The following is a 9,475-nucleotide window of genomic DNA, read 5'->3' on the forward strand; positions in this document are numbered from 1 at the left end:
AGCTATACCTGTCATTTTCTTATCCGTTGAAAAAGAAAGGGACGGGTAATCGACAGGCATAAAATTTATGGAATACACGTCAATTTTAAGCAGAAATCTAAAACAACCGTCAAAAAATTTTACATCGACCAATAACCCGACAGAATTAAGTAGACAGCACGTCAAACGGATTGCACACCAGCGAGGTGCCTATTTTATTCGCCCGGGTTATTCATTCGTTTTAAAATTAACTTGTTGACAATCATCCGTTCCTTTCCTTTTCGGCGGATAAGACTATGACGGGTATAACTTAAAATAAAATTAGTTGTCTGCAGGAATCGGGGACATTATGTACCTATTTTAATGATAAAGGAACTGTGTTCTAACACAAAGAAACATTTTGGGCTGATCACGTGTATCAAAAGTGGCTGTTAAATTGTAAACTTATAGGTCTGTCCACCCCGTTAGGAATTGCAAGCGTGGGTTTATGTATAGTAATGGGGCGGCGCGCGGCGTGGCATGTTATACATACCTATTTAAAAATAAATTATAATCGCGCGCGACACTCCATATTGTTGTAGCCTCAGGCTGTAGCTAAATTAATTTTCAATAGGAAAATGAGTAAGTATATAAAAATGTTAGCTATTTTCCTTGTAGGAGTACAATATACAAGATGCTTTATCTTGTATTCATGTATCAATATATCGCTCAGGAGAAAGTGTATCAAACCCGCGTTGGTAATCTGCCCCTAAGAGAAATGATACGTAATCAGTCATATTGCCACCTAGAGAACCTGAAACCAACCCTTACCATTACTATGAGTCTTCTAGACAAAACTAATTTACAAAAATATTAAGGGAATCTTCCCACTTTGAAAACGTTCCCGGCAGTAAAAAGGCGAAAAAATTATGTAAAAATAACAAGAAAGAAAAAAGAAAAAGAAAGGCATCCTTACAACACGGGATGCGTCTCAATTACTACACACAGCGCCATCTATAAGCCTATCAGTGAACAACGCGGCTTAACCCGCGCTGGCCGCGCCCCAAAACATCCTTACCATTACAGAGTTTTTACAACGCGAATATTCCCACTTTGGTAACATTGCAAAGAACGGCGCATCACTGCTTACACACACACAAGTAGTTACTACGCTATTGCGTTCTATAACGACCCCGCCCTACCACACAAGCCAAGTTATAAATGTAGGTTCAGAACTACATACAGGTTGTTGGTGACATTGTAAGGAATTCTGTATACCATTACGACTATGATACTGAGTTGATATCAATTATGAAACTGAAAACAATTAAAAATAAAACTAATCATTAATTTTCCGACAGGAGATACCAATTTATATCAACTCAGAAGCATGGTCTGAATCATCCCCCAAAGTTTACGTTACGATGTCACTAAAACCCATAGGTACCCGTACGGCTACCAGGGGCCTGTTTCATAAAACTTACAATTTTAAATTACAACGACAATTTGATTTTCATTACGTAGCTAATATGAAACTGCAAAATATTCGCGATCACACACTCCGCAATGTACATCAAATTGTCATTGTAATTTACAATTGTAAGTTTTATTAAACAGGCCCCTGAACGTAAGTAGTTGAACGGGGTGTAAGTGACGTAAAGAACGAAAGGGGAAATGTAAGGGGGATGATTCAGCTCATAGATCTGTTCATTCATGAAAATAAAAAAAAATGTTGGAAACGGAAAATTCCACTTGATATTTAACTCAGAGTCATGAGCTGAATCATCCCCCTCAGTGTACAATATGGTGTCACTGACACACTCGGTAGCTTTTGTATTTAAGGTTTATTTTAATGTGGCTTTTCTAAGGTGGTGGGTCATTATAGGAACGATGGGCTGATTACCTGTGACCATATCATCTTAGGACATACATTGTTTACGCGGTTATTATTATAATTAAAGCACATAATGGCCCCGATTCCTGGAGACACCGCCTAATTTTATTTTAAGTTATATCCGTCATTTTCATATCCGTCGAAAAGGAAAGGGACGGATGATTCACAGCTCTTAATTTTAGGAAGAATGAGTAAATTAATGTGTCGGGTTATTGACTGACGTAAAATTTTTAGACGGTTGGTTTAGATTTGTGCTTAAAATTGACGTGTGTTCCATAAATTTTATGCTTGTCGATTACCCGTCCCTTTCCTTTTCGGCGGATAAGAAAATGACAGATATAACTTAAAATAAAATTAGATGGTATTTACAGGAATTAGCACCAATAACGGGTTCTTACCGCGTTTAAATGGGGTCATCCCGTGATCATGGCACTTGCAACAGTATCGAAATATCGGGAGTCTCATATCCCCATTTAAACGCGGTAAGAACCCGTTATTATGTGCTTTAATTATCTTAGGACATCGTATCAAAAGTGCCTGCTAGTTATTTTTTAATTACTTGTGGCTCTGCCCACCCTATATGTGGTTACGGGCGGAATGTAATGTGTGTAAGTAGTTTATAAAACGCGTTTACGCGTGTCGTAAAATCCGATTCCCTTCTATGCCCCTAAATACTGCGAAACCTTATTGACCTTTTTCGTTTTCCATGTAAAAGGTTGTCGTTGCTGGCTCTTCTTGCCACGGGGCCTTGAGTCAACACAGGTACCTAGCACAGAACCGAACTTGACCTATGATCTATATGGCATGACGGTAGAAATGCCATACACCCGTGTTTGCGGTGAAAGCAGCCGATCGATAGCAATCATCAACACGAATGAGTATATATAACGGCTCGCAGCTGTTAATATACTTAACTTACTAATATGTACATAGCAAACGTATAATCTCTCGCCACACCCCGAACACTACACAAGAATGTCATTCTAACCTAACATAAGGCTGCGTTTCCATTGACGCGGAGCTGTGCGGAGATGAGCGGAGATGTGCAGGAATCGACCAATCACCGTAAGGGAGAGAGTGACAGAGCGTCTTCGTTTTTCGCTCTCTCGAACGCTGTGATTGGTCAAATCCGCACATCTCCGCTCTTCTCCGCCCATCTCCGCGTCAGTGGACCCCGGCCTAACGCGTACTCGCACTTGCGAGCGAGACACAATCTACAAATGAGTAACGGGAGAGCGCTCGGATCGCCTTTTAATACTAACGCACCTAAACTCCAGAGGGGGTGAGGTCGGCGGCCGGTACGCATCGGTGCGGGGCGGAGTGTTACCGTTACATACGTAGTAGTATTCTTTATTCTATGCTCACGCTCGTAATACTTAAAGGTGAACACAGCCATAATACGAAGTTCTCGAAATGATGATAGGTGGTCAGCTCATCGCCCCATATAACGCTCTTTCCCCAAAAAGGTATTGGACTTTATAAAGTGTTCTAGAGAACTTAAAAATTAGGGACTTAGTCACAATATACCTCACAAGATCGCAGTCGACTGCGAAAACGTAGAACACGTCCAGCTCTTCAAGACCAAAGTGTTTATTATTTTATTTAATAATAAAATCTTCTTCTATCGTGTGGGTTGTGAGGTGAATTACTAACCACATCAACCCTGGTGTAAGGGTTATTATTGAGCCGTCAAAGGCCCCTGACATGGCTCATGAGTATGAGACTTACATCAGTAAGTAGTAACCAGGACCAACGGCTTAAAGTGCCTTCCTAAGCACGGATCATCTTAATTTTTGAACAATCAAGTGATCGGTAATAATAAAATAATTTAACGTTTCATGAAGACACGCACGGTGGACGTGGGTATTTTATTCGTTCCCTGTCGAACATAAATAGGTAGGTACTTACATAAACATAATTACTTATACTTTATTGCACGAAAACAAGAAAACATATTAGCTTATAATACAAGGCTAATATAAACAGAAATAAGTGTAAAGAGAGACAATTTTCTTCCCGTAGTCACAGTATAAGGAATAATTCTACGTATAGAACGGCAACTCTCCGCTCCCCACCAGCGGCTGAGCTAGGTTTACTTCACCCTCCCTTGGTCTTACTTTAGTCTTCAATCCTATGGGCATCAAACACACAGAGATGCGCATGTGCGATGACATCAATGTGTAGTGTCTGTGTAAAACGAGGTTTTTTTGTATGAAGTGTCCGGGGTGTGCCGTAGTGTAAGGCCAGTAAGGTTTGAATTGATTGTTTTTTTTTAATTGCTTATTGGTGTTGCTTCGAACGGCAGAGTGTAGCATACTTACTGATAACACGTTCTAGTTACAGCCCTTCATCCGTTGTGTATACAACGGTGCTAATTCCTGTAAACACCATCTAATTTTATTTTAAGTTATATCTGTCATTTTCTTATCCGCCGAAAAGGAAAGTGACGGGTAATCGACAAGCATAAAATTTATGGAACACACGTCAATTTTAATCACAAATCTTAAACAACCGTCTAAAAATTTCACATTGGCCAATAACCCGCCAGAATTATGTTGACAGCACGCGTCAAACGGTTTGCATACCAGCGAGATACCCTTTTTGATTCGCCCGGGTTATTCATTCATTTACTCATTCTTCCTTAAATTGAGAACTGTCAATCATCCGTCCCTTTCCTTTTCGGCGGATAAGAAAATGACAGGTATAACTTAAAGTTAAGTTAGGAGGCGTCTGACAGGAATCGGGGCCAATATGTTATGAGATACGATTTGATCACTAACTTAGTCGCCTTTACCTACATGTCCAGACTGATAAACAACATACACTTGAATATGTACATTTATAATAATGCATAGATAACTTGTTAATCATCTTCATAGCCCTCTGTGGACGTGAAACTTGGATACTGACGCAGAAAGACAGAGAGACTCGAGGCCTTTGAAATGTGGATGGAAAGAATAAGTTGGATTGAAAGGTTACTAAAGAGAATTACTAGCACGTAAGGGTAAGACAAAAGATACAAATATAGAGTGTTATTAAGGACAGAAGAGGAAAGACGATTGGAGACGTAATAAGACATGACGAATTTATTAAAAACATCATAAAGGGGAAGTTACAAGGAAAGAGAGGAAGGGGAACACCAAGAAGAACTTAGATGGAACAGATTAAATATATAAGGAAGTGAAAGAATTGGTAGACAAGAATGGAGATTGCTACACCGACAAGAGCGTGGCTCTTAAATTACTGATGATGATGAACTTAATCATCAAACACATTGGCCCACCATCAATCGATGAGGGTAGACCTAAGCCACACCCCGGACACACACTACACATTAACGTCATCGTACACGCGAATCTGTGTAGACTAAAGTAAGACCGAGGGGGGTGAAGTAAACCTAGGTCAACCGCTGGTGGGGAGAGGAGAGTTGCTGTTCTATACGTAGTATGATAACTTATATGCCTAAGCCTAACGGAAGCAGGCTAAAGGTACTTATATGTTGTTTATGTTTCTTTGTACGTATAGAAGAAACACTCCCCGCCCGCACCGATACGAGGTATACTCCACATCCTCATTTAAGAGAGTAAGAAATGACCGTCTGTCTAGCTCGCACGCACCGGGTAAGGTGACACACACTGCAGCTGTGCAGTATTTATGTAAGAAAGAGATTTTTGTTCCGGACTGTGGTATTATAATGACCTACCTACATATTTATATACTAGCGTATACTTACTAGCGTAAGTAAGTACTTTAATTCTATATTTCCTTCAGCGCGTAGTTCAAGACCTTACTCCGATAGAAAACAAAGATACGGGTCTATTTATAGTATTGTTGTTATCACTTACTGGCCAATAGGTACCTATTGAAAGATTTCAAAACGTGACGTCACGATGGTTTTTAACTTTTCTATTTGATCATAAAAGAAAAAGCCTTACGACACGCCCATTTCGTTTTGTAAATACATACATACTCGTACATAAACAGCCCATATATACGTCCCACTGCCCACTGGTACGGGTTCGATTCCCGATGGGGACATTGTCGAAATCACCTTGTGAGACGGTCCTTTGTTTGGGAAGGACTTTTCAGGCTTGAATCACCTGATCGTCCGAAAAAGTAAGATGATTCCGTGCTTCGGAGAGCACGTTAAACTGTTGGTCCCGGCAATTAGCCGTAAAAATACCTCCACCAACCCGCAGTGGAGCAGCGTGGTGGAGTATGCTCCATACTCCCTCCGGTTGATTGAGGGGAGGCCTGTGCCCAGCAGTGGGACGTATACTATAGGCTGTTTTGAAAATATAATTACAGTAAATACCTACTACTGTAGAGTAGAAACTGGAAACCTCATTTTGAAAGAATGTAGATGGCGCTGTCGAGATTTAACGTGATAATTACCTATTTTCTCATTACTCGGGTACATAATTATTCAAAAACACAATGTAACGGCAGAAGCATATCTATATAAACAATTGTTGCTTGATTTCCAAAAAGTTACCACCTAAGCCGATTTCTTTGTTGGTACAAATATTTAGTCCGCGTATCTATTTTTAGCTTTTTTAGGAAGTGGGGGGTTAGAAAGAGACAAAAACAGTCACTCTCCATCCCTTCAACTATCTCCATTTAAAAAAATCATGTTTCGTTCGTAGGTTTTTTTCCTTGCGGGTTGAAAAGTCAGACAGGCAGTCGCTTCCGCGTTCCGCGTTAGAGAAATAAGCCCGCGAACCACAAGACCAAAATGCTTTCAAAGAACTTTTATAAATAAGCAAACGATATAAGAAGGTACGGTTGTGGAAATACCAAACAGATGTATAATCTAAGAGTACCGTTACAATGATCGCCAAGCCATGGATTCTGTTGGAAGCACAAATTCAGCTCACTGACCCTACTAAGTAGTTACTAACAACATAAACAACGTGTGCACTCTATGGTTTAGAAATACGGCATATTTTCCTGTGATTTTATTGAGACAGTGGTCTTTAAGGGCTTTAGCAATACTTACATACGCAACCCACGCCCGTAGTCCAAACGGGATGGGCAGAGCAGCAAGTAATCTGAAGGCTACTTACAGCTAGTCGTGATGAATTGTATGGTGGCAGATGTTCAACCAGCTATTCAATTCAAATTATTTATTTCAGATTAATGTCCATAATTAAGTACATTAGATTAGATTCCATTATTAAAATTAAATTAAATGATATAAAATCCAATAAAATTTAAATTATCAATGTCCTAATAAATAAAATAAAATTCATATTATTAATAAAAATGAAATAAAGCTATACCAACCAGTTATGTTTTACTTCATGTAGAGTCTTATCTCGCTAAGACACTCTCGATACGAAGTCCTAAAATTGTGATGAATTGTATGGTGGCAGATGTTCAACCAGCTATTCAATTCAAATTATTTATTTCAGATTAATGTCCATAATTAAGTACATTAGATTAGATTCCATTATTAAAATTAAATTAAATGATATAAAATCCAATAAAATTTAAATTATCAATGTCCTAATAAATAAAATAAAATTCATATTATTAATAAAAATGAAATAAAGCTATACGAACCAGTTATGTTTTACTTCATGTAGAGTCTTATCTCGCTAAGACACTCTCGATACGAAGTCCTAAAATTGTGATGAATTGTATGGTGGCAGATGTTCAACCAGCTATTCAATTCAAATTATTTATTTCAGATTAATGTCCATAATTAAGTACATTAGATTAGATTCCATTATTAAAATTAAATTAAATGATATAAAATCCAATAAAATTTAAATTATCAATGTCCTAATAAATAAAATAAAATTCATATTATTAATAAAAATGAAATAAAGCTATACCAACCAGTTATGTTTTACTTCATGTAGAGTCTTATCTCGCTAAGACACTCTCGATACGAAGTCCTAAAATTGTGATGAATTGTATGGTGGCAGATGTTCAACCAGCTATTCAATTCAAATTATTTATTTCAGATTAATGTCCATAATTAAGTACATTAGATTAGATTCCATTATTAAAATTAAATTAAATGATATAAAATCCAATAAAATTTAAATTATCAATGTCCTAATAAATAAAATAAAATTCATATTATTAATAAAAATGAAATAAAGCTATACGAACCAGTTATGTTTTACTTCATGTAGAGTCTTATCTCGCTAAGACACTCTCGATACGAAGTCCTAAAATTGTGATGAATTGTATGCTGGCAGATGTTCAACCAGCTATACCAACCAAAAAGTTATGTGTTACCCTCACGTAGAGCGTTATCTCGCTAATACGCTCTTGATACAAAGTCCTAAAATTGTGATGAATTGTATGCTGGCAGATGATCAAGTATCAAAACCAACCAATCACCAGTTATGTGTTAGCTTCATGTAGAGCCTTATCTCGCTAGGACACTCTCGATACGAAGTCCTAAAATTGTGATGAATTGTATACTGGCAGATGGTCAACCAGCTATACCATCCAACCAGTTATGTGTTAGCTTCATGTAGAGCCTTATCTCGCTAGGATATGATGAGGTAGCGTTTATATAAGTGCACACATTTTGTTGGTAGGCTGTGGTTGCCTCACCAGGGTATCCTAGTGAGATAGAACTTCTTTTTTGACGTACCTTATTGTAGATTTGCCGCAGATAGAATTAACTACTTGGCCGGACAAATGAGCGCTGAAGGCTCTCACCCGGTATAACGCTTAAGACAACAAACCTGAGGGTGCCCAGTTCGACGCGAACCTCAGCTCAGGGCGTCGTCGTGAGTCGATAGCGATAAGCGCTCGTCGACCACGCCGGTGGAGTCGGTATGGACCATGAGATAGAACCCTAATGGTCCATCATATTGGAGGGACTCAATCCTTCTGTCAATTTTACTACAAGCATGCGGTTGAATGTGTTCATGTTGTTATTCACTCCCAGTCCAATATAGATATAGCACATCCTTATTTTGTCTAGCTTAACCTTTTCATCTCTACGGTAGTCCAGGAATGTCTTCTTCCACGTACCAAAAACTCACAAAAGAAACACACATGCGAGTGCTCTACTCTTATGACTATATAGGGAGTATTGTGAGTATAAATACACCGGGAAGCAATTGCAGCCCTAACTGTGATGAATACACGAGCTAGAGGCGGTGTGGTACGAAATTTAATCTACCGCCGTCTGCCACCCCAAGGGGGGCACACCCCGAGCTACGACCTAGCTATCTACCATATAACACCCGATAATTTATTCATTCCGACTCGCGTCTTCTATGCTATTACCGTCGCATAATGACTATTATAAGTTTGTTTTTCAGCGTTACCATGTGAACGATTATGTGCACTAAAAAATACCTACTTCCTAGGTACTACGCGACACCACCGCGACATACATAACCTATTCTATAGGTACAAGCCCTCCGCGCAGAATACCGTTATAAGTGAGATAAAAACCAGAGCGGAGAAAACTAAACAAAAAAACAAATTCTATTCTTGCATCCCAGTGGATAATGATAAAGTTAAATACGTAGACTAATAAAATTTTAGTATCCATTTTGATGTTTCGCTGTTATATGATATTACTTTAGGATGTTGATATGATTTTATTGCTTATTTATAAAGTTTTTTTTGCTAGGATCTATTTAG

The sequence above is a fragment of the Pectinophora gossypiella genome, chromosome 1, assembly GCF_024362695.1.
Source record: "Pectinophora gossypiella chromosome 1, ilPecGoss1.1, whole genome shotgun sequence".
Taxonomy (NCBI): Eukaryota; Metazoa; Arthropoda; class Insecta; order Lepidoptera; family Gelechiidae; genus Pectinophora; species Pectinophora gossypiella.